The sequence below is a fragment of the Mustela nigripes genome, chromosome 9 (assembly GCF_022355385.1).
Source record: "Mustela nigripes isolate SB6536 chromosome 9, MUSNIG.SB6536, whole genome shotgun sequence".
NCBI classification, from domain to species: domain Eukaryota; kingdom Metazoa; phylum Chordata; class Mammalia; order Carnivora; family Mustelidae; genus Mustela; species Mustela nigripes.
The window spans coordinates 71,963,648-71,981,720 of NC_081565.1; positions in this window are offsets into that span (position 1 = coordinate 71,963,648).

Sequence of the window (18,073 nt, forward strand, 5' to 3'; positions counted from 1 at the left end):
TTAATTCCTTTCCTATGCTTCTGGGTAACATTGCCTTACTGTTCCTTCCTATTATTCATCATTACTGTTAATGTCAAAGCAGTAAATATATTGGAAAAACAATATTATGTGGATGAAATTCCATCTATTTTATTTAGATCCAACATGGGTCTGTGAGCTGGTTATCTCACTTTGGGTAATAGAAAGATGATGTGAACACTTGAAGTAATTTGGGCACAGTGTTATAAATGTGTAAGGAAATGTCGCTAAATGTTTAAGGTATCTAGATATTCAGCAAATTATTAGGTGGACCCACCTCTTACTCTGCTTATTTTGTAAAGGGATCAGTCTTTTTGTAGAGGCACTACAAATTGTGTTAAATATATCCGAATTTTCACATACCAAGATTTCCTATAGCAAAGCAGGACTGTGTTTTATCATCTTATTACTTCTGATTGGCTGGATTTTTTTTAAGAGTCTTGTATAATTCGTATTGCGAGTGTAAAACTAAGTATACGGGGCCTAACCCTCTAAGTGGGAAGAGAATAAATTGGAAGCCACTGGGGTACAATTTTGTATGTTAACTCACCCTGATCTAAATTTTAGCCTAATGGAATGAAGTCACAGCTGGGTGGAGAGAGGAATGGTCTCCTGCCAGTCAGCATAGCTGCTGAGTCATGAGAGAGAGGGACCACTTGCTCCCGGGTGGGTAATAACGTAGGCAGAGGGTAAAGTTTTCTCCAGCTCACACACAGACACTCAGGCACACCAGACTGATTGCATCACTTGTGATATAGATTTACTTGTAGATAACAAAGATCCAAAATAATGGGTATTTTAAGAAACCAATTTGCTTCTCATGTATAAATGCCTAATTCAAGACTATCTGGCAGCTCCTTGTTCATCGGGACTCAGGATGCTTCTAGACCGTCCTTCCACTTCCTGGGAAGTGGCTACTACTTCTGGTCCAGTATGGGGGACCAGAAGTATTCTAGGAGAATGCCTGTGGAAGTATTCTAGGAAGTATTTTCCTAGAATTTTCCAGGAAGATATTTTCCAGGAAGTATTCTAGGAGAATGCCTGTGGAAGGAACTGCAGATCATTGTCTAATATCTAATCTCCCTTTCTGAGTTCTAGAAGCCTCATGGTAGTCTGGAATAAGAAGTCCATCCCTAGTCCTGTGGCAGCTCTGACTTCAGGCTACTGGGAGGTGAGGAAAGGAGGTATGGGAGAGGTCCCGGTTGTGTCATGAAAGGCAGCAGCAGTATACCATCTCTTAGCCCTTTTTCTCCATTGTGGATAATGAAGTCAGAGGTCACTGGGACACAGTGGTGCCACTACCCCAGCCTTGCCCTGTCCATTCAGATTTTTACATGAGTCAGAAATAAACTTCTGTCTTATCAGTCTCTGGTAAATGCTGATGACGGTAAAGCCTACCTAATACACCTATCTTAAGGGAAATTTCATGGAGGGATAAAGGTATTTTAATTACTCAGGTCCAGTGGTAAGCCCCAAAGCCTCATACTGGCCTTTGGCATTGGCACATTGAAAACCATTTTTCCAGCATTTCCAGTCTTCCAGACAGTGCTCCAGGACATTAGGGCAATGCAAAATGAGATGTGGCCTGCTCCTTCCCTCAAGTAACTTAGTATCAAATTGAGGACAGAATGAAGAGAGCAAATATTATTGGATGCCAGTCATATGCAGGCACTGCTGTAGTTGTTGGCACATGTCATGTATTCCTTAACCTGCCCCTCATGAAATTTTTGTGGAGTCCTCATACTACAGATGTGGACCCCAAAGCCGAGGAAAGTGGCCTGTGCCCAGAGCTGCACTTAGAACTAGCAGTGGGGGGCGCCTGGGTGGCTCAGTGGGTTAAGCCGCTGCCTTCGGCTCAGGTCACGATCTCAGGGTCCTGGGATCGAGTCCCGCATGGGGCTCTCTGCTTGGCAGGGAGCCTGCTTCCTTCTCTCTCTCTCTGCCTGCCTCTCAGTGTACTTGTAATTTCTGTCAAATAAATAAATAAAATCTTTAAAAAAAAAAAAAAAAAAAAAAGAACTAGCAGTGGGATTGCAATTTAAGGTTTAGGTTTCTGACTCAGGAGCCAACCCTTCATGAGGCTGCTTCACAGACATGTATCTGAAAGGCGAGAATGCCATCTCCAGACATGGATCCGAAAGGCGAGAATGCCACCTCCATGTGACAAGGGCCAAGCCCTTCAGATGCCTCAGCTGACTCTTCTAGGGAGGACACCAGCCTTCATAGTTTCCCCAGGGTCACTATGGGACTATGAATAACCACAGGCTTGTCCTTCCCCTTCTATAAGGAAGAGTAAACCCACCTCGGGCCACCACACCTACGAAAGTGTCACCTTATGGTTCTTACCACTATGACTGCAATCTGTATTTTCTTTTCTCATCGAAAAACAAAAAATGTTCACCAGACAGCTCCCTTTCTGACCCTTGCTTTTGCCTCTTGCCTACTTTGGACTCCAGGCTCTTCCACTCTGAACATTTCTCTCTCCCTATTCCACATACATACAATACAGCTATTTTAATAGCGCTTGGAACCTGTATCCCCCTTCATTCAAGGGCTTATTATACCTAACTGACCCTAAAGCATATAAAGTAGCCTGTCCAGACATTTATAGAATTATATCGTCTCTTAAATCATGTCACACCTTTTGCTAAAAAATACCCAGCTCTTAAATCATTTGCAGAGGTAAGCTAAGGTTCAGAGTCCTAGACAACCATAAAGTCTGAATGGGATGAAAATTTCAAAATCACCTGAAGAATTTATATGTGCTCAAATTATAATATCAACTCTGAATGATCACCTAACACATGGGTAAGGCCTGGCTTGCCTACCCATTTTGAGAGTAGTAAGAAAAGATGACAAGCCTCTCTTACATACTAGGAGAACTCATTCCAGAGAATTATCTGAATTCAACCCAGCAGAGATCTTTGCCAGCATTAGCTTTGAAGGAAGGGGCTGTTGTCCCTTATATTATTTATAGTAATGGAACACTAGCTGATGAAACTAAAACCCCCCAGATCTTATAAAATAAAATAAAAGCTTATTTCTTTTTTTAATATTTTTATTATTTATTTGAGAGAGAGAGTGAATGAGAAGAATAGGGGGGAGGCAGAGGGAGAAGCAGACTCCCCACCAAGCAGGGAGTCTGATGCAAGGCTCTATCCAGGAACTCCAGGGTCATGAGCTGAGCTGAAGGCAGATGCTCAACCGACTGAGCCACCCAGGCGTCCCAGTAAAAGCTTATTTCTTGCTCACAGCATTATCCCATTGGGTTTTCAGTGGCCAGCTTTCAATGAGATGATTTGGGGACCCAGGCTTCTACCATCCACTTGGCTCCTCAGAATAGTTCCTCTGCATTTGGCCCCAAGACAAGGGAATTGACGAGGTATGAAATATCGTGCTGCTGTTTTATGGTCAAGTCTGGACATCACAATGTATCCACAAGGATCCATTATCCCGAATTCAGACTCCAAGACCCAAACCTAATTGTGGGGGAGGTTGGACAATGTAGTCTCCCAGTGTGTCCTGGACAAAGAATTGGACTCCAGCATAAACAGCTGGTCTCTGCCCCACTGTGGAGGGCAAGCCATTGGTAGTTGGTTTTACCACCCATGTCCAATGGTTGGTATATATTTCCTCACTCCCCTGATCACCTACATGCAGAGGTGTCTGATGCCTAGGAGGCCCTGGTACTCTGACTTAAAGGGAGGGGCAGATCTTGGCCAGGAATTTGCAACTTCCGCCTGCTGTGTTTTCAAATCAGCGTGGAGTTCTGTTGGTATCTGTCACCGCCCCCCCCCCATCCTCACTGCCCCCCTAACTTGCCTTTTCCCAGGTCTGGGAAGTGGAATGCTGAGTATCTTTGCCTTCCACCTCCACAGATAGAAGAAAAGAGGCTTTTACTCTGAGGTTATGGCTTTTGTTTGGCATAAGAGCATCCTCTCCCCAGAAGGGATTCTCCCCTAAGACCATCAATAGAGATCCCTTCCCCATTCAGCTCCTTGTATCCTTATCACAGGTGGAATGGCAAGTAAGCCTAGATGTGAGTTCTAGAGCTTTAGATAGAAGCAGCAGCAATGAACTTGAAACTTGGCTGTTGTCCTATTTGGAAGTCATTATGGTTACTGGGTCTGTTAGCAAATAGTCATGTTCTCTTTTCAGAGACCTAGGAAGATTGCCTGACAACGTTGGCAGCTGGTAGCAGGGCCAGAGGGCTTCACCTGATCAAGGAAATGTGAGCAGACATGATTTATCATTTCCCGGTAGGAATTTGAGGAGCCAGTGTTTGACTTATTGTGTTCCTTTTCCCCCTCCCCACCAATGCCTCTCTAGGTGATGATCTGGTGGTAATTTTTCCCAAAGGTGACACTCATAAGGCTCTTTCCATAAGAGTTCTGTCAGCCTGGGTCCCTCAATTACTACAATAATCAGAGGCCCCTGATGATTCTCGATGGACATGTAACAATGAGAGAAAAATAAGCATGGCTTCACTAAGCCAGTGTGAGTTAGAGATGGTTTGTTACCCAGAATAACCTGAAGGACCTCGCAGATAAAAGTCCCATGATTTCTTTCTAGGACAGAACCTTTTTCCATTGACTTTTACTTTGTTATGAAAATTTTATGCTTACAAATTACATGCACAAAATCTAATTTTTTTAAGGGCACCCATGTAAACATCACCCAACTTCAGAAATAAAACCTGACCCAGTTCCTTTAGATTCTACCATGTGACTCTCCTCCATTGATTATTCCCCTCTTCCCCCAAAAAGATGAATTATTTTTTCTATTAATGATTCATTTGAGTTTCTTTTTTTTTCTTTTTAAAGATTTTATTTATTTATTTCAGAGAAAGAGAGAGAGAGGGAGAGAGAGTACAAGCAGGGGAATTGGCAGACAGAGGGAGAGGGAGAAGCAGACTCCCTGCTGAGCAGGGAGCCGGATGCCAGACTTGATTCCAGGACCCTGAGATCATGACCTGAGCCGAAGGCAGAGGCTTTAACCCACTGAGCCACTCAGGCACCCCTTACGTTCTGTTTTTAGGATTCATCCACGCAGATGCATGTAGCTATATTTTAATTCACTTTTGCTGCAGTTTAATGAATATCACGGTATGAATTTATCCCTTCTTCAAGCAGGTGGCCATTTGAATTTCCTGTTGGGAATTTCTGAATTAAAAACTAGGCTAATACGAGGATTCTTGTGTATATTGCGGTGTGCACGTGTAAGAATCTCCATAGACATACACCTAGAAGAAAAATGCTCTACTTTACTCCATAAATCCAAGTTGTTCTCCACAGTAGCTGCTCCAATTCATACCACCACCAGCTTGTGAGTCTTCCTGCACCGTACCCTCACCAGCGCCTTCTAATGATGGCCTTTTTCTTTTGTCCACCATGGTGCTGGGTATCAGATGGTATCTGACCATGGTTTTCATTTTCTTGAAGACATACTTCCATCACAAGTGAATTCGAGAAACCTAGCTGAGCAGCTGTTCAAAATAACTTGGCGTAGGTATTCTTAAATTAGGTAAATGTCACAAACCAGGCTCCTTTTTATAGAAGAGGTGGTAGTTAGAACAGGCACAATTATTCATTTTTGAACATTCAAAAATACCAAAGGATTTATGCTACTGTTTGTGTTGTAGGTTAAACAGCTATTTCTTAAGTGGCTTCTTTTAGGGGGTTAACAGTATTATCTAAAGCTGTGGAAAAAGCAAATACATTTCAGGGAAATTAAAAACATTTCTTCTATCTCACCAGATAAAGAGATTTAGTAGGAGTCCTAATGCACCCACTTGGCTATACACAATTTATAGCAGATAAAGAGTTTGAAACACTTTTATTTAAACAGTCACAGTTTTGTTTTTGGGTTTGTTTTTTTTTTTTTTTGAAGGTTGCTAAAAGGCTCTTTGACACTCTTTGTAAGTGGGGACCATCTCAGAATAAGAACTGGTTCTGGATAATATCAGAATTCATTTCCCACTAAGCATCTCCATTAAGCACTTTTTTCATCTCTGAAGCCTTTCCTTTTATGTAGTGTTTACATCATTGGCACCTTCTCTTACTGAATCCCTAATATAAACAAGGGATGTAATAAGCCCTAATGTATTTTAACAAGATTTTAAGAGATGTGGTTATGGTATGAGAATAACCAAATGGGGTAGAAAGTAAAGCAAAATTTTCATAACAGCTCAAGGTCATCTGACACTAACAACTCTGTAAGGCCGGGAAAGAAACATTGTCCCTGTGTTTATTCATCAATTAGAATTTGATGAACTCCAAATGTTATCTGACCAGCCAAATCCTGTAACACAGCCTTTCAGGAGAAAATCAGAAGCTCAGCCCTGTTTGGAAGACAGACTTGAAAATAAATTTACTTTCTTCCTACCTACGTCCGCATGGCAACAGGGAGTTTCATGAACAACAACAATAATACATGAAAAGCAAACCTTTGGAATTCACCATCTTAATCCAGTCACATAAGAAGGAAGTCCATCCAAAACTTAAATTTTGTGTGATCTATCTCAGCTGAAAGTGAGCTTAGTCACCGTCTGAGCAGCCTACGTGGAAGGGCTGGTTTCTGGTTCACTCTCCTCTCCATGATTTTGGCCTCTATGAGATCCCGAGGTCTTCGATGGCAAAGGTTGGTGAGGGCCCGGCAGCAACAGGGATCCTTTGGGACTGAGGAGGGCCAGTGGACTGAAGAAGTATGGCTTAGATGATTGCTATTCCCAGTGGGGTCTGTGGACTGGTGCCAGCCTGCACACCTGTTGTTCCCAATCTCCAATAGAAAGGAGTACATGTTGAGAGCAAGGATCTAAACCTTTTGTAGCCACAGATGCTGCTGCTAGAGGCCGTGGATGAGAGCTGAATTTGTCTCGCTGAAGGACATGTTCTACAAAAGAATGGGCTAGTGACAATTTTTAAAAAGAAAATAAACAACAAAACACTTAACCTTCACCACAGAAGGTTGGAGAAGGGTTAGTCCAGGGGTATGGTTAAAACTCAGATTCTTGATCGCCAGTCGATTTGAGTGATGTCATGACTCTGCATTCCTAACGAGGTTAGGTGGGGCTGCTGCTCTGGTCAGGACCTCCCGTGACGTGGCAGTGGTCTAGAGTCAACTAAATACAAGAAGCTCTCTGCTATTTATCACGGATGACTCACAAACCTGGACACTTTCATTCTGTGGTGCCAGAAGTTAACACCTTTTGGATACTTGTATTTGGCACCTTCTATGTTTTTAGAATGTGGGAGTTACCATTTGTCATGCTCCAAGTGTTCGGCTCTTCAAGACTTTTCCATGTTATCCCCTTCTGCCCTCTTAGAACTGGCATTATGGTGACATTCTTCTGAATTTTTAGAGCTTCCTCTTTCACTGTTTGAAAGCTTTGCCAGTGTGTTAACAGCATACACATGCTGGGTCTCATAACCATTGCAGGCAATGCCTTCTGGAAAGAGACGGGGATTATAACTGGCATCAGTACTGACCTGAATTTTAAGACATACTCATAAAAGAAGGGAAAGGCTTGATCTCGGGTACTAGAAACCCACAGTGCCTACCATCCAAGCTGCTCAAGTAACCTTTGACAACTTACCTGAGTTTCTTTGTTGCAGTTTCTAGAATATCAGCCAATCCTAGGTCTCATCAAAATGAACAGAGCCTGGCACTTAGGAAATTAACTGCCTCTGAAGGCAGTAGTCCCCTTCTCTCCTTCCGTAAATAGCTAGGAAGAACAACCCGGAGCAGCTCCTGAGCCTCTTGGAGACTTCCATCAGCATCACTGCTAGAGAAATTCAAGAGCTTTCTGCAAGGCAATTCTGCCACTAAGTCAATTATCACAGGGTGTGGCAGGCTTTTAGAGAGATTAAACCACCCTTCCTACTGAAAGAAAATGATGAATTCTCAAACGGGACCCCTCTAATAATCCATTTGCTCAGTGACATTGTACTCCTATTGGCCAATTATCTAGTTTGATGCCCATTGTTTGAACAAATGTCTTCGAATTCTGGGAAAGTTTTACAATTCGGAGAGCTACTTGTACAGAAAAAGGGGTCAGTATCGTCTTAGAAGAAAATGTCCTCGAGAGTCTGAGAGATTGAAAGCAAATCTGTAAATAGAAGCCACTTAAGGGAAGTCTGAAAGAGCATGTTTTAAATTCTGAGTATATCCCAATTGTGGCAGTTTCTTTACTTTGATTTAGCTGCTGCTCAATGGCCACGTATGCACTTCTCTGCTTCCATCTCATCTGCAAAATGGGGATAATGACAGTAAAGATTAAATGAATTAATACATGTCAAGACCTGAAAATAGTCCCTAGTGTATAGTAAATGCTACTTAACGTTTCCTCAGATCTCATCATTTTTAAAGAGTCTTGGTGACTTGGATCCCTTCCATCCTAGCCCACCCCACCCCACACCTGCTCCTGACAACTCCCATCCCCTAGCCTGAATACCAGTTATTACCCAGGCTGGTGTATACTGGTAAAAGCATAGACCAACTCCATTCAATAGAAATACACTACGAGGGGCACCTAGATGGCTCAGGTGGTTAAGAGTCTGCGTTCGGGGCGCCTGGGTGGCTCAGTGGGTTAAGCCGCTGCCTTCGGCTCAGGTCATGATCTCAGGGTGCTGGGATTGAGTCCTGCATCGGGCTCTCTGCTCAGCAGGGAGCCTGCTTCCTCTTCTCTCTCTCTGCCTGCCTCTCTGCCTACTGCCTGATCTCTCTCTGTCAAATAAATAAATAAAATCTTTAAAAAAAAAAAGAGTCTGCGTTCAGCTCATATTGTGATCCCAGGGCCCTGGGATCGAGCCCAGCCTTTCAGCTCCCTACCGAGTGGGGAGCCTGCTTCTCACTCTGCCTCTAAACTGCCCACCCACTCATGTTCTCTCGCAAATAAACATATTTAAAAAATCAAAAATATGAGTCATACATGCAATGGTAATATTTTTTAAGAGTAAAAAGAGGTAGAACTAATTTTAATATTTAAAAATATAACCCAACACAGCCTAAATGTTATTTCAACATTTCATCAATTTTAAAAATTATTAATGAAATAGTTGACATCCCTTTTTTCACAGTAACTCTTCAAAACATGTCAACTTTTGCACTTATGGCATATTCTAGTTTGAATGCTACATTCCCATTAGGATATTTGCTAGTAAGTATTTAAATTTCATAAAATTTACAGTTGAAAAAGTAGCTTTACTTACCCAAGTTGTTACAAACATACTTGAAACTTTTCCAGTAACTGAAGGGAGTTTTCACTCACTGAATTAAATATCGGGGTTTTTTTGTTTTTTTTTAAGTTTAAATTAAAATTATAAATTCAGTTCCTCATTTGCACCAGCCATATTTCAAATGCTCAAGAGCTACATGAGGAGAGTGGGTACCATTTTGGATAGCACAGGTGTAGACTGAAAACACACAGGTGTGCCAAGTCATGATATGGTTCCTGACAAGTTATGTGACCTCTCAGCCCTAGTTCTGTCATTATGATTTATAAATATACAATAGAAGAAAATATAAGTTTATTAATAATTATATTTTCTTTAGTATTAGAAATAATAGGTCTAAAACACATAGCACTGTGATAAACAGATTATAACAGATCTTCAATGAAGAGGGACTGTTTTTCCCTTAACAGTTTAAGAAAAAACTGAAACATCCAAAAAGCTATAAATCATACAGTGAATCCCCACATACCCACTACCTAGATTCTAGTATTGTTAACATTTGTTTATGTTGCCTTATCACATGTCGGTGAGAAAGGACATTGACTACCTCCATTTCGACCTCAAACTTTCTAATTAAGTTCTTTGCAGCCAATCTCTTAACTCAGGCAAAGACCCCACAGGCAAAAGTATCCCATGATGCAAACCAAAACTCCTTCCTCAAGCAACAGGGACTGCCAGCAAGATTGCACGTGACTGACCCCAAGACAATGATCCACCTGACTTTTACTGCCCACCTACACATAGTCACCAAGCCCTGTCCTACATTTTCTTTATATGAACCAAGAAGTATTTTCAGCATTTTGGAGACCATTTTTGAAGAAATATTAGTCTGCTGCTGTCTTCCCAGTGTTGGCCTCACTGAAATAAATCCCTTTCTTCTTTCACTACCACTCATCTCTGCCTTTGGATTTTGTCAATAGCAAATGATCAAACCTGGTCTTTTGGGACACTGGAGCCAGGTGCACTTGCTTCCCTGTGCTGGGTTCCATCTGCATATCCATTCATCTGTCCATCTGACTTTCATGTAGTTAAAGTAGATGCAGACATCAGTATACTCTACCCTTGAAACTCCAGCATGCGAATCATAAACTAAATTCACTATTTGTCTTTCCTTTCTCCCTTCCATCCTTTCTTTGTCTTCCTGTCTTCCTGCCTTATTTACTTTCAGGTAAAAATATACGTGGTAGGGGTGCCTGGGTGACTCAGTAGGTTGAGCCTCTGCTTTCAGCTCGGGTCATGGTCTCAGGGTCCTGGGATCAAGCCCCGCATCAGGCTCTCTGCGAGGCGGGGAGCCTGCCTCCCCCTCTCTCTCTGGCTGCCTCTCTGCCTACTTGTGCTCTCTGTCAAATAAATAAAAATATTTAAAATACATATATATCTACATAGTGAAATGCACAAATGTTCAATGAGCCATTGGATGAATATTGACCGTGCATATACCTGCATAAACCAAACTGCTGTCAAGACAGAGAACATGTTCATTATTCCAGAAAGTTCCCTTACAACCCCTCCTTGCTAATCCTAGTCCTTACTGTCCTGCTTCCCGCCCCCGGCAATCATTGTTCTGGTCACCCCCTACAGATTAGCTTTGTTTGATCTAGAGTTTCAGCCACACAATATAGGATAGTTTTGTAGAAGTTTCCTTTCACTTAGCGTTAATGTTTTTGAGATTCATCCACACTGTCCTGTATTTACTCCTTTTTATTATTGAGTACTAAGTGTGGCCATTTTTAGTCAAAGCTGTTGCCCCAGGGCACTTGGGGTGGCTCAGTGGGTTAAGCTTCTGCCTTTGGCTCAGGTCATGATTTCAGGGTCCTGGGATCGAGCCCCACATCTGGCTCTCTGCTCTCAGGAAGCCTGCTTCCTCCTCTCTCTGCCTGCCTCTCTGCCTACTTGTGATCTCTGTCTGTCAAATAAATAAATAAAATCTTTAAAAAAAAAAATACTATCACCCCTCTCCTCAACCAAACCATTCCATTCCTTTACAACTCACTAAAGTTTGCACCCTATCAATCCACCATGGATCTAAGGCTTCCAGCTGTTGATGCTAGCTCAACTCCTTACAATTAATGAAAGAAAGTCTTCATATGACATCCTTTAAAATTTATGTACAGTTGGAAAGTTTCTGAGCTTTCTATGGAGAAGGCAAAGCTTTTCGCAAAGCTTTTCTAGTTCCTTCAGTTGTTCATACAATGATGTTTTAGCTTTTGATGTCCTAGTCATTCTCTGTGTTCACTCTCTTAGCACAGTTTGTAATTCAGATTTACTGGTTTGTTTATTGATTCTCACCTCTAATGAGCTGTAAGTTTTACTGGGCAACACCATGCCTATTTTGTGCATCTGTGTACACCCAGCACCTAGTATCATGCCACGTAATCAGAAGGCCCTCAACAAATATTTTTTGAATGAATAAGTGACTATAGAAAGAAAGAGCCCACCTTTAAGCATGTTTAATTTCGCCTATATGTTAAGTATATATGTGACATCAGGCAGGTATTGGAGGAGGGGTGAACACTGGAGCTTGAGGAAAACACTAATTTCCAAGAGACAGACCTCAGGGTAGGTGCCAGCCAAGTGCACTGACTCCATTCCTGGACAGAAATATGACCTGGAGTCCCTGTCTCCAAATCTTCTCCAGTGAGCTGAGTGCATAACCTACACCAAAATCTGAAACTTCCCTTACAACCTAAAACCAGTCATTATTAGCTGGGCCCCTTAATTTTCTAAGTGTCCTTAAGTCTCCAGAATTAAGCATTCAGTGCAGCTTTCCCTTCATACCCAAGTCCAAATGTGTGAGATAATTTTTTAAAATACTGTTTTGCCATTCTAGTATTTATCTTACCTTTCTTCCAAACAGATAGATGGGACTTTGTGTTCAGTTCCTGGCTTTGGAGGAGTTTGTGATTCATAAAAGCAGAAATTACCTTTGTCTTGACCCTCAGTCTTATTTTTCCAGAAGCATCAGATTTCTGAAGGAATCACCCTAGGGGTGGAGAGGGAGGGGGCATTAGAATCTTGCTAAAGGAAGCAGGGATATTTCTCCTGACCTGGAAAGGGGTTGGGGTTGATAGACCCCTAAAAAAAATGTGACCCACACCCAGCTCTCCCAGTGCCCTGGAAGGAGGCAGCACCCCAGAAGGGAATGGCTGTGGTACCCTAGAGGGCCTGGACTCTAACCACCAAGCTCCCCAAGAGCAGCGCTGACACTGCGTCTCAGCTTTGGCAAGGAAGAAGCTGCAGACATACCCACCTCTGGTGAGGCACCCAGCTTGGTACACCAGGCATCAGGGGTCAATGTGATGTCTGAAAGAGAGGGCCTTCTGACTGCTGTCTAAACCTTCCAACTTGTTATATGGCCCTAGAGAAAGAGAAGGGGGAAGAGAATTCCACCCTCATACCCATCTCTATAATGACAAAAATTGGATTTCTTCTTATTGGGGAGCAGTGGAGATTTGGGCATGGATTTGATTTGCTTTAGAAAAAATACAGATGGCCCTTGAGATTGTGCATTAGATTGAGAAGGACAAATAGAAGAGAAGAGAGGAATAAGAGGAAGAAATGAAGCTACATGAAAGAGAAGAGAAAGGAAAAGAAGGGAGAAAATGAGCGGAAAGAAGGAAAAATATGACAAGGGTTCGTTCGAATGGTAGCCCATATGCTATAGAGCTCAATAGTCATAAGATACAAAGCGGGTTAACAGACTGTTAAATAATACATATTCTAGCCCCTTCCTTGACAAATAAATATTCACAATGATAGAAGGAAAACTCTGTTTAAAGCTATGGGTTTTTATATGACTGAGAGTCAACAAACTCTCAAAGATGACTGGATTTAATTATATTGTGCATGTCTGAATGTTCCTTTGATGGGCTATAGTGCTGTTTGATAAGTAATAAAATAACTCATTAATTCACAAATATATTCCATAAAATTTACTTTTCTTGCCTTTGTTTCAGCAAAACACTAATTATGTTATAATCAGCATTTGCATGTATTTGTATTCTATTGACACCAATGCTAAAATAGACACATTTCTTGAAATATTATAGTCTAGGATAATTTTTTTTAAAGATTTTATTTATTTATTTGACAGAGATCACAAGTAGGCAGAGAGGCAGGAAGAGAGAAGGGGGGGAAGCAGGCTCCCTGCTGAGCAGAGTGCTTGATATAGGATTCGATCCCAGGACCCTGAGATCATGACCTGAGCCAAAGGCAGAGGCTTAAACCACTGAGCCACCCAGGCAGCCCTAGGTTAATTTTTTATTATTAATTTCTATTTGGAGAACATTCACTCTGCTAAAGAAGTAGTACCTGGAGTTAACAGAATTCCTTTATATATCATGCTCATGCATGATATCTAGATTGTGTATAATAGATTATTTTTGCTATAGAAGTTATAAAATATTTCCACTTCAATATATACATTGTCATATCGTGATTTTCACCATCTCTCAAAGCAGTATCTAGAACCATGCAATAACGTAAAGCAGAATACTTCTCACACTGTACCTTTATCCATATCTAGACAGATTTAGTAGTAATTGGATTATTTAATCTTAGAAAATGTTTCTCAGACTCCATGTGCTGGTGCTCTGAATATTGTGCTAATTTGTAAATATCTCTGGAACCACAAGGAGGAATAAGAAAGTGTATGTTCAGCACTAATGGGAAATGATACTTGGTCACATGAGACTATCATACTCATGCTATCAGAGAACAATGATTTGACAAGTTAATTAATTTGTCTTTTCTCTTACCTAAGTGCCTCTGCCATTCAAATCTTGTCACTAGCTCCAAAGTAATGTTTGTTTCTGATGTATCAATGATACAACCCAACCATCTTTATTATTTTAAGGACAAAAGGCAGGGACGGAGAAGGTCCCCATTTCCCTGGGGCCTGAACAGTGTTAATTACGAGCGTGGATGTTTAGGGTTACACCACCCCAGTACTGAACACTGGATCCCAATCGACAGAGGTGCCCACATGGTCTTTAATTCATTTATGTCTCTTTGTGACAAGTAGAGCTCTCTAGGGTACGAGGCCAAAGAAGAACCCCTCTTGTCTGGTGTAAGCTCAGTACTGCGAAGGAGAGGGGGAATGAGGAGAGGGAAGGCAACAGAAGAAAGAAAAGAAAATAGACCACAGAGACTCTAAGGCTACCTCTCACATCCCTAAAGTAAATCCTCTGACTTTTAATGGTCTCCGTCAAAAAGACTAAGTGCTAGAGCATCCAAAGAAAAATCTTTAGCTTACATACATTCAAAGAGCCTCTATAAACAAATGTATATAAATATGTAAATACATGCTCTGTGTATTTACAAATTACATGTAATTTAAATATTATATATATATATATTTTGTATAGCAATGGAATTATGTTCTTGTTTCCAATGTTTTCTGCTTTTCCTCCCCTTCTGAGACTCTCTCCGCTGATGGAGTTTGGGAGATGCAGGTGTAGGATGGTAGAGATAGAAAAAAAATCATATATGGCATTACTGGTTGCCAGATTGAGGATTGCAGAGAATAGTAAGGAATCTGTTAGTAATTTTAGGAATCCATATGGAATTGACCATTTGCTGAAGGGGACGGATAAATAAAATAGGCCTTAGAAAATAAACATTGGCCCTCTGTAATGTCCATTGATTAAAAAAAATATATCTAACACAGGTACACACAGTTATGAAGAATGTACACTTAGATGAAAGACTATTTCTTTGAATTGGCTAGCTTTTTTTTAACTTACTAATTGCATCTGCTCATGCATCTATTTGTTCAAGATCTGATGAAAGTGGAGCACCTAGGCAGCTCAGTTGGTTACGTGTCTGACTCTTGGTTTCAGCTCAGGTCATGATCTCATGGGTCATCGGATTGAGCCCGGCATTGGGCTCCATGCACATTAGGGGTGGGGGTCGCAGGGAGTCTGCTTAAAGATTCTCTCCATCTGCCCCTCTCCTGACTCGTGCACATGACTGCCCTCTCTTTTTCTCCCTCTCCCCTCTCTAAAGTAAATCTTTAAAAAGAAAAGAAAAAATATCGGGTGAAAGCTTTTTCAGAAACATGATCTGGTCCTCGGATCAACTTTTGGGACCCAATGCCTGCTTATGTCCAACCAAGCTGAGTGATAAAGCCCTTGCAAGATCTCTATGGAAGGACACAGCAGAGTTATGATTCTCCAGGGCACATTGTTCATGTACAGGCTGGTGAGAAGTGTATTATCAAACTGATAGAAGTCTGAAAATCACTGAATATTATTCACAGGCTCCAAAGCATCCCCATGACAGTGGCCCTGAAGATGTTTGGGGCTTAGACTTGAAGCATAAGAAAAACAGTAGCATAACAAAGCATAAGAAAAACACAAATGAACCAGAGACCAGGGATGAAGACAGAGAAACACACATACACACTGCTGTCACTGTGAGAAATACGGCCAGGTGAGCAGCACAAAGTCTGGCACTTTCTAAAGGGCCAAAACGACAGCTGGATGACAGCAATCTCAGAGGAATAAATAAGGACTTTTTGCTCACCCTGAAAATGTGGAAAGTCTCACAGAGTCTTGACAAATGGCTTTAATCCCCTCTGGGCCCGGTGCTGAACTATAGTATGTGGCTTTTGACAGAATTGCCAGAGACTGGCAACCACAGAGTCCACGTCTCCTCTGTACAAGGGCAAAGACCAAAGCCATAGCCTGGGCTACATCACAGAGGCTCACTGGTCTTTTAGGGTAATCAGCTCTCAGCACAACCCACAGGTGTGACTTCCTCATGCAAGGAAAAGGTAAACCAGTTGGCCATGCTGTCGAGCTCAAGTTGGGTAGACTGATACTGCTTCCTGGTTATAAACTTGGGTCTGATCACTTCATTACCCTGAAGCTCCACTTCCATGAATTTAAGTTGGGCTGATACCACCTACATAATTGTGTTATGGTGGGAATTAAATAAAATGCTGTAAATACAGTAACCTATTCAGCAGGTACTGTTACCTCTTTTCTAATAATATTATTTTCCTACCTGAATATGAGCCTCCCATAATTCTCAAATTTCTCTAGGCCCATCATCTCATAAAATAGCTACCACCCATCAAAAATTGAGGAGGAGGAAGAGAATGCCTGTCCTCTGGGAGGATGTGTTGTTGCCCAGTAGCTAGAGGGGGCAGCTAAGAGCCATGTGACTGACACTGCAGACCTCCCAGGGCCTCCGTTGTGACACTCCCGCCAACCCCGGAATCCTAACCCAAGGCTGAGGCTGATTGCTATAGGGAACATCCCAAGTCTTCAAGAAGCGCGCTCAGAGAATGGTGGTTTGCTGGGCCCCTCTCCTCCTTCTGCCACTACATGCCAGCCTATGACAGCTGAGCTGCCCTGTCAAATACACAGTAGCCGTCTTCACCCACATGCGAGAAATCAAATGGAAGCCTCCCCAACCCCCCGCCATGGCATGAACCAGATTCCTTCTATTTATAAGCAGCAGCCCAACAGGCAGGCTTCATTCTGTAACTCGCAGTTCTCAGCAAGCTGCACCAGAATAGAGATGTGTTCATACTTTCCAGTCCCCCAGATTGCCACTTCAAAAAGAGAGTGATAGACAAATATGGTGCAACCCGTTTATAACATTTTCCCATGTTTAACTTCCAAATCTGAGAGTCTTAAACGCAGTTGCCAAAAGCAATTTTTTCTAAATGCAATATTTTTTTTTCTTGGTCTCTTAGTAAACGGTAAATGAGGGGTTTTTTCCACCCCCCACTCCCCACCCCCCCGCACTGTTTCTTCTTAGAGGCCAAGAGTTTTTCACTCCCGGTCTGCAATACCCTGTCTGGGCTATCACCCAAATGGCTTTCACACTTAAAGTGAGAAAGAATTAAGTACTTCTGCAATTGAAAAATGGTTCTGTCTGCCTTGGAGTCACAAAGCTCTCTTTACTGAACTATTACTTTGACGCTCCAAAGCTAAGTGTACCAGTGAGCCTATGAAGGCTCCAAGAAAGGACTTAGAGAATGAAGACCATCCCATTGTTTCCCCATTCGGAGCACATCCAGGTATATTCACTTTGTATTTACCCCCAGATGTTTGGGAAAGGTTTGCACAGCTGTTCTTTGGTTTCCCAATAAGTGAGTCAAAGTACAACCTCCAAAGCTCCCATCTTGATATCATTTCCACAGAGTAAGACTCTACTAAGCTGGCTGCCGACCCATTTTCATAGTGCGTTAATGACAAGGACATCTCACCTGTGCTTCTAACATGACGCTGAACCTAATAGCAGGAAAAAGCAGTTGCATTGATCTCCATCGATGATTATTCCCTTTGGAGGGCTAACAAGTCTCTCTGTGTCTAAAAAGTATCTCCTATCCCATAATCTGTGTGTATCTTTCAAAAAGCAAGCTTGCCAAGGGGAACAAATATTTGAATCAATCAGCCTTAAACATCTTTAACTATTTCATGAAGCGTTACTTACTGATAGGCCCCCATAACGCTAACCTTATACATTCTAGGTTTTGTTTAGGGCCAACCTTAGGGCTACAGAAGGTGGCCTGGCAAATCTGTAAGAAACTCCAGATTTTAAGTCTTTGTTACCATGTTTTCTGTTCTAAAAATTAGCTGTAAATGTTCAAGTTATCATTTCCTTCAAGTGTTTCCCCTTACATAACATCTAAGCAAGCCTAATGATGTTTTTCAAAAGCAATTTTAAAAATTCAGCAGGGATCAGTGAGGCCATTGAACAGTAAAAACAGTAGAGATCAGAGCTATATCTGAAATTGAGAAAGGGACAGCCCTGAAAATCATAGTGTAGTCAGTTTAGTGTTCAGACGTGGAAAATACTAGAACAAA